Genomic DNA, 15537 nt, shown 5'->3' with positions numbered 1-15537 from the left:
CCTCTTTAGGCAGGGGCTTTGGCAGAAACTAAAGATGTTAATTTTGTCACATTCCATCCCCATTGTTCCCCCATAAAAATGGGGTGGAGTAGACAAAAAACCTGTTGTATTTTGATTGACATTTCATTAAGTTATTAGTTCAGATTAATTGCCACATACACAGCATTCTGTGTTCAGCACCTCTTAGTAGGAGTGAACATTTGGTGGTCAACATGTATCAAAATACTCTGACCTGGCAAATCTTAGCATTAGAGGTTTTGCGTAGGAGATGAGAGCAGCAGTAAGGAAGATTATACACAAAGATGTCTATACTGAATTTTTTTTTTAATTTAAAATTAAAAATTTTTAAATCCCTGGTGATCCAGTGGTTAGATGCTGCTTCCACGGCAGGGGGCACGGGTTTGGTCCCTGGTCAGGGAGCTAGGATCCCCCATGCCGCGCAGCGTGGCCAAAGATAAAGGAAATAAGTATCAACAAAATATTTGCATAAATGTATTGCAACCTATAGCCATGAAAAACCTGATATAGATGTATGGTGACAGGAAAAGAACTGTCATTTATGAGAACACTAGGTTAGAGCTTTCCTGGTATAATCCAAGTAATAAAGGGATGTGTACCTAAGGATGTGGTTATGTGCATAGCAATAACAGGTGGAAAGATATTAATACGCTACCTGGTTTGCTCTGGCAGAGAGGGTTGGGATGATTTTTACCTTTTTGAAAAATTATTTACAGTGGCCATTATCCGTTTTACCGAAGCAGTAAAACTAGGACAATAAAATTACTGAATGAAAATCCCTTACAGATTAAATCTTAACTGCTTTATCTCATGGGCTGTACACCTGTGTTCTGGATGTACATAAAAGGATGTTCACTGTTGCTTTATTGGTAATAGCACATGTTGCATTCATCAGTTGGATTCGACAAAAACAACTTGTGGCTTAGCCATTCAGTGCATTCATACTGTGCAGAATCAAATGAGAAAAGGTAAGTTCAGAGTTACTGACATTGGTAAATACCCAGAATATGCTGAGGAGTGGGCAGAGACATAGAATTTTGTATGAAATAGGTTTTCTATAATGCCCTCCCTTTAAAGGTAACCAGGTCATATCCATACATATATCACATATGTATGTCATGATCTAGATATATCACAGATACCTAAGAGCATTATAGTAAATTTTTAATTTTTTGAAATGCTTTTAGAGTGTTTTACCTCATTTTAAACACTGAGAAGATGTCAGAAAAATAGAATTTCTGTATATCCTTTGGGTGTTTCATGTGATTACAAGCAGACCTGTTTATCTGGTACCTGAACTGAGAACCCAGACAGCCTTGGCCTGTCTTTACAGATCTGTGTGGCCTCCAGCATGAACACTTCATAGTAACTGGACACTACATGGTGGCTCAAAGTCTGCCAAGAAAAGCCAGCAGAAGTGCTGTGGCCTTTGCTAATCTAACCTTGGAAGTAACAGTCAATCTGCCAATCAGTCTGTTGAGACAGTTGCAAAAGCCTATCCAGTAAGAAGGGGAGGGGATGTGGACCCCACTTGATGAGAAAAGTGTCAAAGAATTTGCATGAAAGAATTTGCAATGTATTTTAAGACTATCATATTGCTATAATATTTTCTAATCTACAGTTTATTCAAATTATACAGCTGTCCCTATATTTGTAGCTTTTTTTTTTTTTTTCCTATTTCAGGATCTACTCTTAAGGTGTGTTTCTTTAGTCTCTAAATCTGTTCCATTGCCTTTCTTTGTCTTCCATGAAACCATAATTTTGAGGAACACAGGCTGTTTATTTGTAGGATGTCCCTAAATGGGGGGTTTGACTCCTCGTGATTAGATTCAAGTTAACTGTTTGCGGCATGAGTGTTCCATGATGATGCATAATTCTCAGGGCATTAGAGCAGGAAACAGGATGTATTTGTTTCACTGGTGATGGTGACTTTGATCACTTGGATACACCAATAACTACTAGATTTCTCCACTGTAAAGTTGCTGTTTGCCTTTTAAGTTAATAACTAATTTGTGGGGAAATCTTTGGGACTATGTAATAACTACCTCTTTATAACCTTCACCTACTAGGCTCAGTGTTCTTGGATATTCTTCTCTGAATCCGTTATTACCGTGATGATGGCAGAAGGATGACTTTCTTACTCCATCATCCCTCATATTTAGCAATTGGCTTTCCACTGTATGAAGAGCTTTTCCTTCTCCCCCATGTCTATCAGCATAAACCCTTGTTTTCTGGTACAATAAGATATTGGGTTTATCTTGTATATTGTCTGCTGCAGCCACAGATTCTGTAGAGCCCTGAATCCTTTGAGTGGGGAAACCACTTATTGTTCTCATTGTTACTGGGATAGTAGTCCTTCATGTATAAGTGTGTGTAAAATACTGATACCTTCCATTTCAAGTAAGTATTTCTTTCGAGTCTTTCCCTAGTCCATACATCTTTCCCTAATAGTCAGAAATAGGCTTCCAGCTGTCAGTCTGTTTACTCATTTGTTCAGTCCTTCAATACACAGCAAGTAGCTTTAGAGTTGCTAAACAGTATCACTGTAGAACATACCTGGTTGCGTTCAGGAATTTTTTTACAGCTCTTTTTCTCTTTAGATCAAATATATAGAGATGAAGTACTCTGTTTAGAAGTTACTTAACCTAGTTCTTTTTATCCCCATTCAACCCAATTATGCGATTCATTTGAAATAAAGCTAGATTCTTTTTTATATTCTTTCAGGTTCCCACCCCTCTCATCTTTTGATTTACAAACATTGGGAAGTGGATTAAATTAAGGTGACACTAGAATTCCACCAGTACCCTAACAGATTTCATTTGTGTTGATTTCCTTAGATGTTTAAAGTGTTCTATTTACCTCCTTGGAAATACACAGTAAGTGCTTTTCACTGTTCCACATTCTTCGTGAAATTAATCTTTAATGACTTATATTCCTTTGAGCAGATAGACTACAGGAATGGAGAGATTATAATGCATGGTGGAAACTGGGTGGATTTACAAAAGCTGGGTGGCTCATAAAAGGATATTTGTTTCATTTTTGTATTCTTCTTTATATTTGAAATATGCCAGGAATTTTTAAAACTAATGTGTGTGTGTATAGATATATAATAAAAGGGGGAAAAAAGAGCTAGTGAGTATAGACATTTAGAATCAAAGTTTACAGCAGAGCCCTGTAGTTGATGTGGTTGCTTTGAGACTTGGACAGTTTACTAATATACTAGATATGTATTTATAAATATAAATATATTTTAATATATATTATTAATATGTATTTATATGTTATTCATACTAGATATATATTTCTGCCTACAAATGAGGCATTCTTAATAAATACTCTGAAATTTCAATGAAGAAAGTTATTCCCCCCCCCCCCCCCCCGCCCCAAGGACTCTTTTTCTCTTTCAAACGGTCTCCTGTGCTCTCTCTCACAGTCCTTGTCCCACCAAGGCTTGGACATGGGGTAGGTGTCTTTCTTGTTCATTTCCCCTTCCCAGCCATTATCTCCCTCTTCTCCCTAAATTCCAGCCCCCGCCCTCTCCAGCATTAATTTTCATGTCATCAAACTACCCACCATTCCTTCTCCATACAGTCACCTACCAATCTTTTCACCAACCAATCTGTTCATTCCTCCTTATTTCTTGAAGATTTTATCTCCAGAACCAGTTTCACTCCTCTAGTCACACTACTTGAAGATTAATATACCCACTTTCAAAACCCTGGCCTCTCAGCTCCTTGACCCTTATGCTTCCAATGGTCTCGTCTTCCAAACTACCTCAGCCCCTGCCTCCAGTGGTAACATCTCGCTACCAGTCACCTGAAACCCCTCTATAATCTCAAATTCAACATTCCACTCTGTAATCACCAACTCTTATTTTTCCAGCTTATTCCCTCTTTGTTCTCACTTTAATAACTCTGAACACACAACGACCTAAAATCCATTGCTCCTACTGCCTTTTCACTCTCCTTTACCTCTTCATTTCCTCTTTGCCAGTCAAGGTATTTGCTCCTACGTCTGGAAAGGAAAGTAGGCTTCTTTTTGTGTCCCATTGTCCAGAGCTATCTCATGTCAACCTCTAACAGCAAGAAATAGTAAAACAGTGTTTTTTTTTTCCTTATTGAAGACACTAGCAAAAGTTAAGAATTTGGGTTAGGAATATATGCTGGATGAAGCTGTCTATAGTGTGTGGTCCAGATAGCCTGCGACTTAAATGTAGTTTAGCATAGTAGCTCCAGTTTTTCTCTTCTATTGGGTTGGCCAAAAAGTTCATTCAGGTTTTTCCGTAAGATGTAACGAACTTTTTGTCCAACCCAATACTTAAAGAACACTGCAGTTCTGGTGAGAATAGGGCTATTATAGTAATAATGCCAACACTCTTGGGATTTTTAAAAAATAATTCAGATTTTGGAGATTGATCAATTACTGGAACAAGTTATCTGAGAAACATTTCATGAGCTGTCATGGTGTAATTGGGAAACACTGCTTTAGCGGTACGTTGCTTATTGGGATTGACACATACGTAAACAAGTAACCATATATGAAGAATGATAAGAATAAGAGAAGTATTTTAAATGTGCCAACCAAGTAAGTTCCTATTGCACCAAAACTCCAACAGATAGCAAGTATTAATTCTACACCAAATATTTTTTAAAGTTTTTTTAATTTAAAAGCTATCCAAAAGCAATGACAAGTGAACGGAAGTGGGCAGATCCTGGAGACAAGTCAACACTTAGAAGAAGGAAATGACAGGGTCAGTTTTCTGCTTTTTATGGCTTTTACCCTGAGAGCAAGTCCCAGTCAAGTCTGTTTAGGGCTGCTAAAATTTTGGATTGTATCTTGGACAGTGCCATATGGAAAACCACAAAAGAGTTCAAGACCTATACAACTGCTGCTGGAAAGTGAGGTGTGTAGGATAGCCTGGAAAGAAGCAAGCCAGAGAGGGAAAGCCCCAAATTCTGTATATAAGCATTTCCCGAAAGTCTGGCTGATTCTTCAACTATATAAGGCAGAGAGGAGACTTAAAGTTACCAAGCCAATACCAAGAGAACTGAATTTCTCTCACCCATAGGAAAGAAAGAATTTTCAGTTTGAGTCCAGCTAAATTAAGTGCCTAATAAAAATACTTTAAAAAAAAAAGAAAGAAAAGAAAAATCAATACTCTTTGGAGGGACATAATGGAATCCAGTTTCTTCAGTATATTTTCAACAATGTCCAGGATATAATCCAAATTTACTAGACAGATGAAATAAACAGAAAACATGACCAATTCAAGAGAAACGAGATCAATGGATATCAGCCCTGAGATGATGTAGATGTTGCAATTAGATAATGGTTTTTTAAAGCTATTATAACTATGCTTAAAATGTAAAGGAATATATACTCACTGTGAAGGAAAAGATAAGAAATCTCAGCTGAGAAATTGGAACTATCAAAAAAGAATAAAAGTTCTAGAACTAAAAAATAAAACCTAAGTTAACAAATTTACTAGATCACTGTCATAGAAATGAAAATGACAGAAGTGTTTCAGTGCACTTGAAAATAACTTGGATGAAATGGGCCTATTCTTTGAAAGACACAATCAAGAAGAAAATAGATAATCTAAATAGGCCTGTATCAAAGAAATTGAACCAGTGAGTAATAACCTTACAAAAAAGTGCACCAGGCCCAGAGAGTTTGATTGGTGAAGTTACCAAACATTTAAGGAAAAAATTATAGAAAATTGGTATTATTTCTACCAGAAAATAGAAGCCGAGGGAATATTCTACAAAGCCAGTATTACCCAATATCAAAACCAGATAAAGATGTTAGAAAAAAAGAAACCTATAGATACCTCTCTCATGGACAAAGATGTAAAAATCCTCAACAAAATATTAGTAAGTCAAATCCAACAATGTATGAAAAGAATTTATACCACAATCAAGTGGGATTTGTTTCAGGTATACAAGGCTGGTTTAATATTTGAATATTAAAGTAATCCATCACACCAACAGGCTAAATAAGAAAAATCACACGATCATATAGATAGATGCAGAAAAAGCATTCGACAAAATCTAACACCCATTTGTAACAAAAACTCAGTAAACTAGGAATAGAATTTTCCGAACTTCAGAGACAACATTTACCAAAAATCCTACAGCAACATAATACTTAATGGTGGGAAGCTGGATGCTTTTCCCCAAAGATCAGAGATAAGGTAAGAACATTCACTTACCTCATTCCTATTCAGTGTTGTACTGGAAGTCCTAACTAATGTAATAAAATAAGGAAAGTTTGGGAAGAAATGGAACTTTGTTCATAGATGATGTAATAGTCTATGTAGAAAATACCAAAAAATTGACAAGAAAATAATAACTCCTTGAGGTAAAAGTGATTATAGCTAGGTACAGAATATGCAAAATTCAAATGCTTTTCCAAATACCAGCAATGAACAACTGGAATTTGAATAAAAAACAAAATACCATTTACATTAGCTCCAAAAATGAGAAACAGGTGTAAATCTAACAAAATATATACATGATTCATATAAGGAAAACTAAACCCTTGATGAAAGAAATATCTAAATAAAAGGAGAGATGTTCCATGTTCATGGACAGGAAGACTAAATATTGTCAAGATATCAGTTCTCCTAATTAGATCTATAGACATAATGCAGTCCCCACCAAAATCCCAGCATGTTATTTTGTGAATGTTGACACATGGATTCTAAATTTTATATGAAGAGGCAAAAGATCCAGAATAGCCAACAAAAGAGGAATGTCAAAGGGCCTGACTGTATATAAAGGTATAGACTTACTGTAAAGGTACAGTGATCAAGATGGTGTGGTACTGGCAAAAGAATATACAAATAGATCAGTGGAACAGAATAGAGAGCCCAGAATTAGACACCCTCACAAATACTAGCCAACTGATCTTCGACAAAGGACAAAGAGTCTTTTCAACAAATGACACTGGAACAACTGGGCAACCACATGCAAAAACAAATTAAAAAAAAAAATGTAGACACAGTCCTTACACCCTTCACAAAAATGTAATCAAAATAGGTCACACACTTAAATGTAAAATTCAGAACTGTAAGACTTCTAGAAGATAAGAGAAAATCTAGATGACCTTGGGATTGGCAATGAGTTTGTAGATACAGCACCAAAAGAAGATACAGCACTTACCATACGTCCATGAAAGAAAAAAATTAATGTTAGAATTCTATAAAATTAAAAACTTACATTCTGCAGAAGACACTATTAAAAGACAAACCACAGATTCAGAAAATGCTTGCAAAACACATATCTAATAAAGGATTTGTGTCCAAAATATACAAGGAACTCTTAAAAGCCAACAAGAACAAACAAACCAAATTAAAAATGGGCAAAAGATCTGAATAGACACTTCATCAAAGAAGATATACAAATGGAAAATAAGCATATGAAAATATGTTCTACATCATGTCATCAGGGAATTGCAAATTAAATGAGACACTACTACACATCTATCAGAATGGCTATTAAAAAAACGACAACAGGGACTTCCCTGGTGGTCCAGTGGCTAAGACTCCATGCTCCCAATGCAGGGGGCTTGGGTTCGATCCCTGGTCAGGGAACTAGGTTCCACATGCTACAACTAAGACCCAGCACAGCCAAATAAAAAAATAAAATATATATATATATATATATTTTTTTTTACATAAAACAAAAACTGACAACACCAAATGCTGTTAAGAATGTGGAGACAGCAGCAATGATTTTTTCATTTCTGGTGGCAAAGCAAAATGGTACAGCCATTTTGAAAAACACTTTGACAGTTTCTTATGAAGCTAAACATAGTCTTTCCATATGTCCAGCAATCATGCTTTTAGGAACCTACCCAATTGTGTTGAAAATTTGTGTATACTCAAAACCTGCACAAATGTTTATAGCAAGTTTAATCATAATTGCCAAAAACTGGAAGCAATTAAGATGTTCCTTCAATAAACAAATGGGTATACAATCTATGTTATACACATACAAGAGAATATCTGATGAGAAAAGAAATGAGCTATCAGGCCACCAAAAGACATGAAGAAACCTTAAATGTATCTTGCTAACTAAGAAAGAAGCCAGTCTGAAAAGGCTACATACTGTATGGTTCCAACTATATGACATTCTGGAAAAGGCAAAACTATAGAGACCATAAAAAGGTCAGGGATTTGAGGCAAGCAGGAGATGATGAATAAGAGGAACACAGGGCTTCCCTGGTGGCGCAGTGGTTGCTAATCTGCCTGCCAGTGCAGGGGACACAGGTTCGATCCCTGCTCCAGGAAGATCCCACGTGCCACAGAGCGACTAAGCCCGTGTGCCACAACTATTGAGCCCATGTGCCACAGCTACTGAAGCCCACATGCCTAAAGCCCGTGCTCCGTAACAAGAGAAGCCACTGCAATGAGGAGCCCACGCACCGCAACAAAGAGCAGCCCCTGCTCGACGCAACTAGAGAAAGCCCATGTGCAGCAACGAAGACCGGAACACAGCCAATAGATAGATAAATAATAAACAACAACAACAAAAGAGGAACACACAATGGTTTTAGGGCGATGACACTATTCTGTGTGATCCTGTAATACAGGGAGATATATGACATTATGCATTTGTCAAAACTCACAGACCTATACAATGGAAAGAGTGAATGGTCCTGTAAACTATAGACTTTAGTTAATAATGTGTCAATATTGGTTCATCAGTTGCAACAAGTGTACCACACTGATGCAAGATGTTAATAAGGGAAATGGGTGAGGAGAAGGGAGGACAGGGAGAGAGGGTAGATGGGGACTCTCTGCTATCTGCTTTTTTTTTTGTAAACACAAAACTTCTCTTTAAAAAAACCCACAAATTTTACTAATTAAAAATACAATAACTTGGACTTCCTAGGTGGCACAGTGGTTAAGAATCCGCCTGCCAATGCAGGGGACATGGGTTTGATCCCTACTCCAGGAACATCCCACAAGCCACAGAGCAACTAAGCCGTGTGCCACAACTACTGAGCCTGCACTTGAGAGCCTGTGAGCCACAACAGTTGAGCCCGTGTGCTGCAACCACTGAAGCCCACATGCCTAGAGCCCGTGCTATGCAACAAGAGAAGCCACCACAGTGAGGAGCCCATGCACCACAATGAAGAGTAGCCCCCAGCTCACTGCAACTAGAGAAAGCCTGTGTGTGGCAACAAAGACCCAATGCAGCCAATAAATAAGTAAATAAATTAATTTTTTTAAAAAAGCAGTCTTTAAAAAAATACAAAAAAAATACAATAACTGAATTAAGTTAGCTAGATTACTAAAATAGCAGAATGGAAAAAAAAAATTGTCAGTGGCCTTGAAGATAGCTTAGTAGAAATTATCAAATCTGAAGAACACAGAGGAAAAAAATCACAGAAAAATTGGGAAGAACCTCTGAAATCTGAAGGATAATAAAAAGGTATAATGTGTATCTACATTCCAAGAAGGAGGGGTAGGGGGAGTGAGGCAGAAAAAATTTGAAAAAATAAAGACCAAAATTTTGCCCAATTTGGTGAAAGACAACTTTATAGATTCAAGAAGCTCAGTGTAAAATGAACTTATCTATGAAAGAGAAACAGACGAAGGACAAACTTGCGGTTGTCAAGGGCAAAGGGGATGGGGGAAGGATGGACTGGGAGTTTGGGATTAAAATATGCAAACTCATATATAGAATAAACAACAAGGTCCTACTGTAGAGCACAGGGAACTATATTCAATATCCTATGATAAACCCTAATGGAAAACAGTATGAAAAAGAACATATGTATATGTGTAACTGAATCACTTGCTATACAGCAGAAATTAACGCAACACTGTAAATCAACTATACTTCAGTAAACTTTAAAAAAGAAGCTCCGTGTGCCCCAGATAGGAAAAACAGACCTATATACATTGTAGTCAAACTGATGAGAACCAAGGATGAAAGTCAAATCATGAAAGCAGCTAAAGAAAAATGACATTGCAGCGGGAAACAATGATTCAAATGATAGCTGACACTTGAAAAAAAAAAAAAAAGCTGCATCAGAAAAAAAATCTAGGGCAGAAAAAAGAGGAGCAATATCTTTAAACAGCTGCAAGAAAAAAAAAAATCAAACCAATCCTATCTTCAAAGAAAAAGAATAAAAAAAAGATATCGTCAAATAAAGGCAAACAGAGAATTCACTGCCAGCAGAACTGCACCATAATAAACGCTCAAGGAGTTTTTCAGGATGATCAGAAATGACACTGGAAACATGGATCTCCAGGAAGTAAGGGAGGAGGACAGAAATGGTAAATATGTAGATACTATATTTTTTCTTCTCTTACTAATATACATATGACTGATGATGCAAAATATATAACGTATGTTGATGCAATACGTATAGAAATACATTATTCGCTTTACATAAAATGATACAATATTAACTCTGTGAAAAGTTATGAAGAACACTGTAATCACTAAAACAACTGTTAAACGATGCAGCGGTACAGCCAAAAAGCCACCAGATAAATAAAATGGAATGCTTAAAGATAACTTAATTAGTCCAAAAGAGAGCAGGAAAGGAAAAACAGAGGAACAAAAACCAAGAGGGAAAAACATAAATAGTAAAATAGTAGCCCTAAATATAACCACATAAATAATTATATTAAATCTTAACTACCCAAAGGCAAGGATGAATGGATTAAAAACTAACTATATGCTCTCTCTGAGAAATGTACCTTAAACATCAAGAGCCAGATGGGTTGAAAGTACACAGATGCAAGAGTCCATATGACTTTAAGCATAAGAAGGCTGGAGCAGTTATATTAATATTAAAGTAGATTTCTTTACAAAGGCTCCTACAGAGCTAAAACAGGAAATTTTTCAATGATAAAAAGGTTAATACATCAGTAACATAATTTTTAAATGTTTATGGGACAAATCACAAAGTTTTAAAATACATGAAGCAAAACTTATAAAACTAAAGGGAAAAAATAAGAAAATCCACCAGAGGTAAAGATTTTAACCTCTCTCCCAGAAACTGTTAGTACAACTAGACGAAATCAGTGAAGACATATGTTAACAACATCAACTACCTTGATCTAATTGATATTTATAAAACCCTTCACCCAAGGATAGCAGGACACTACTGACTGTTAACGGAGAGTTTAACAGAATAATTTGGTTACAGAAAAAGGAACCTATATTAATCTGGGCATGAATTAACTTAGTCACTACATAAAAAGACCCAAGCTATATTCCTTCGGTACATATGTAATAACTTGCAGTTTAATCACATTTCTTTCTTTTAAACCATTTTGACAGTGTATCTTGACTAGAGTGTGTGAACAACAACTGAGTGGTTTTGGGGACTTCCCTGGTGGTCCAATGGTTAGGATTCTGTACTCCCACTGCAGGGGACACGGGTTCGATTCCTGGTTGGGGAACTAAGATCCCTCATGCTGTCTGGCGTGGCCAAAAACAAAAAAACAAACAAAAAACCTGATTTCTTTGATAATAAATCGCAAAAGTTTCACAAGGGGTGGGGTGGATAAAGAGGAAGTGGAACAGCAAAAAAAAAGAAGGATCCAACTTCAGACAATATGCAATTGTACTGTAAAAGGTTAATAATGTTCTTTTCGCAAGAAGAAGGAAGAAAGTTTAGATGTAGAAAAAATCTGGACTTAGACCCAAAGGACATATTCCTATGGTTGGGTATAATTAGTAAATCTCCTGCATCAATAGAAGGAGCGAAAAGAAGACCAAGGCTAAAGGCATTATTGTTTTGTTTTGTTTTGTTTTTTAAAGCGGCAGTCACTCAGATCAGCCAGGAGAGGGGGCTGGTTGGTCATTTTTGTTGTATAATCATGTTGAAACATGACTGCCGCATGGTCTTGTTTTTGCCTTGATGTATCATGGTAACAAAGTGGCCTTGTCCGATGTTGATTTTCACAGCACTTTCAATAGGAGCTGTATGGGCTATTATTGCAAGAGGCTTCGTACACAGATTCCCACTGTTCTCAGGATATACACTCAATTCAACATGGGCAAAAATCCATTTTGTAATTATGTTTATAGGCGTTAATATAACCTTCTTCCTACAACATTTCTTAGGTCTATCTGGAATACCTCAGCGGTATTCCAACCACCCGGATGCCTACACAACGTGAAACACTAGCTCATCAGTAGGCTCATTTATGTCGTTAACAGCAGTAATATTAATAATCTTTATTGTCTGAGAGGCATTCGCATCAAAATGGGAGGTCTTAACAGTAGAGCTAACTACTACAAACTTAGAATGATTAAATAATGTCCTTCACCACATCATACATTCGAAGAGCCCACTTACATTAACCTAAAAAAACTAAGAAAGGAAGGAACTGAACCCTATTCTACTGGTTTCAAGCCAACATCATAACCATTATGTCTTTCTCTATGAATGAGATATTAGTAAAAATTTATATAACTTTGTCAAAGTTGAGTTACAGGTGAAAATGTTATATATCTCCATAGCATATCCCTTCCATATCCCAGGATTTCAAGATGCAGCATCACCCGTTATAGAAGAATTATTACACTTTCATGATCATCCTACACTAATAATTGTCTTTTTAATCAGCTCCCTAGTCCTCTATACCACACATTAATACTGACTGCTAAGCTAACACACACTAGCACAATAGATGCACAAGAAGTAGCAACCATCTGAACAATCCTACGAGCCATCATCCTGATTCTAATTCCCCTGCCATCATTAGGAATCCTTTATATGATGCATGAAATTAATAACCCCTCCCTCACTGTAAAAACTACAGGACACCAGTGGTACTGAAGCTATGACTACATGGACTGTAAGGATCTAAATTTTGATTCCTATATAATCCCAACATCAGACCTACAATCTGGAGAATTACAATTATTGGAAGTAGACAACTGAGTTGTATTACCTATAGAAATAACAATCTGAATATTAATCTCAGGAGATATGTTGCACTCATGAGCCGTGCCTTCCCTAGGCCTAAAAACAGATGCAATCCCAGGACGCTTAAATCAGACAACTCTAACATCAACACGACCAGCTCTATGTTATGGACAATGTTCAGAAATTTGTGGGTCAAATCATAGCTTTATGCTTATTCTCCTTGAACTAGCACGATTAAAATATTTTGAAAAATAATCCGCATTAATACTATAAATTCATTAAGAAGCTAAGTAGTATTAACCTTTTAAGTTAAAGATTGGGAATTTAAATTCTCCTTAATGATATGCCACAATTAGACACATTAACATGATTTATTACTATTCTATCTATATTTCTAACCCTGTTTATTACATTTCAACTAAAAATCTCAAAGCACACTTATTATTCAAACCCAGAATCAGTGTCTGCTAAGGCACAAAAACAATATACCCCCGAGAAACAAAATGAACGAAAATCTATTTGCCTCTTTCATTACCCCAACAATAATAGGCCTCCCTGCAGTCATCTTTAAGTTAATTAATTTTTTATTTATTAGCTGTGTTGTGTCCTCATTGCTGCGCACCGGCTTTTTCTAGTTGCAGCGAGCAAGGGCTACTCTTTATTGTGGTGTGCGAGCTTCTTATTGCAGTAGCTTCTCTTGTGGAACACAGGCTCTAGGCACGCAGGCTTCAGTAGTTGTGGCACACAGCCTCAGTAGTTGTGGCACACGGGCTTAGTTGCTCTGAGGCATATGGAATCTTCCCCGGATCAGGGCTCGAACCCATGTCCCCTGCATTGGCAGGTGGATTCTCAACCACTGCACTACCAGGGAAGCCCCCCATAGTCACCTTAATTATTATATTCCCAAGTATTTTATTTCCAACATCAAATTGACTAATCAATAATTGCATGGTTTCTGTTCAACTGTGACTAGTCCAACTCACATCAAATAATAAACATTCATAACTACAAAGGACAAACTTGAGCATTAATACTAATATCACTCATTTTATTTATTGGATCAACAAACCTAGGATTATTACCGCACTCGTTTCCACCCACAACTCTCAATAAACCTAGGAATGGTGATTCCTTTATGAGCGGGGGGCCATAATTACAGGCTTTCGTGATAAGACAAAAGCATCCCTCACTCGCTTTTCACTTCAAGGAACACCCACTCCCCTAATCCCTGTACTAGTAATTATCGAGACTATTAGCTTGTTTATTCAACAGCATTAGCCGTACGACTAACAGCCAATGTGACAACAGGACACTTACTAACTCAACTAATTGGAGGAGCAGCTCTAGCACTGATAAAGGCCATAGCAGTGCCGACGCTTATCACATCTGTCATCCTCATCTTACTTACTATTCTCGAATTTGCCGTTGCTATAATCCAAGCTGATGTATGTACTCTCCCAGTAAGCCTTTACCTACACGATAATACATGATGACCCACCGAACCCATGCATACCACACAGTAGACCCCAGTCCCTGACCCCTTACAGGAGCCCTTTCAGCCCTTCTAATGACATCAGGTCTAATCACATGATTTCATTTCAAACTCAATAATACTATGGCCATTACGTCTATTGACTAATACTCTAACAATATACCCGACAAGATATCATCGGAGAAAGCAGTTTCCAAGGCCACCACACACCAACTGTTCAAAAAGGGCTTCAACACAGAATAGTCTTATTTATTATTTCAGAAGTTCTCTTTTTTTACCGGCTTCTTTTGAGCCTTTTATCACTCAAGCCTCATCCCCTACACTTGAACTATGCAGATGCTGACCACCAACAGGCATCAGTCCCTTATACCCATTAGAAGTACCACTCCTCAATACTTCTGTACTGCTAGCCTCTGGTATATCTATTACTTGAGCCCAGCACAGCCTCAAAGAAGGCAACTGTAAACACATACTCCAAGCCCTTTTTATTACCACTGCCCTAGGTGTATATTTTACACTCTTACAAGCCTCAGAATATGATGAAACATCTTTTACAATTTCTGACCGGGTATATGGACCAACTTTCTTTTTTTTCTTTAAGAACTTTTTTTTTTAATGTATGAGTCTTTTTAACAAATATGATCTCAGTTTATCTTTGAGAACTTTTATTGAGATATAGTTGACATACAATAAACTGCATATATTTAAAGTGTACAATTTGATATTTTTTTCTTATTAGTAATGTATATATGCCAATCCCAATCTTCCAATTCATTCCCCCCACGCTGATTGACTTTCTTTATAGCCACAGGATGCCACAGACTACATGTAGTTATCAGATCTACTTTCCTTATTGTTTGTTTCTTATGTCAATTAAAATATCACTTTAGGGACTGCCCTGGTGGTGCAGTGGTTAAGAATCCGCCTGCCAGTGCAGGGGACACGAGTTTGATCCCTGGCCTGGGAAGATCCCACACGCTGTGGAGCAACTAAGCCCATACACCACAACTACTGAGCCCACATGCTGCAACTATTGAAACCCACACGCCTAGAGCCTGTGCTCCACGAGAAGCCACTGCAATGAGAAGCCCACGTACCACAACAAAGAGTAGCCCCCACTTGTC

General features: G+C 37.1%; 1 protein-coding gene and 2 pseudogenes across 4 annotated transcripts in view; 2 read left to right on the top strand and 1 right to left on the bottom strand.

Annotated features, from left to right (window-relative positions):
- The window catches only part of ZNF233 (zinc finger protein 233), a 75050-nt gene that overhangs the window by 11507 nt on the left and 48006 nt on the right, over positions 1-15537 (bottom strand). The gene's annotated exons all lie outside the window — the stretch shown is intronic.
- On the top strand, positions 12494-13176 carry LOC130838118 (cytochrome c oxidase subunit 2-like; annotated as a pseudogene).
- LOC130838638 (ATP synthase subunit a-like) lies at positions 13425-14459 on the top strand (annotated as a pseudogene).

Source organism: Hippopotamus amphibius, chromosome 16, assembly GCF_030028045.1.
Source record: "Hippopotamus amphibius kiboko isolate mHipAmp2 chromosome 16, mHipAmp2.hap2, whole genome shotgun sequence".
NCBI lineage: Eukaryota > Metazoa > Chordata > Mammalia > Artiodactyla > Hippopotamidae > Hippopotamus > Hippopotamus amphibius.
This window is presented reverse-complemented; position numbering and strand designations above follow the sequence as displayed.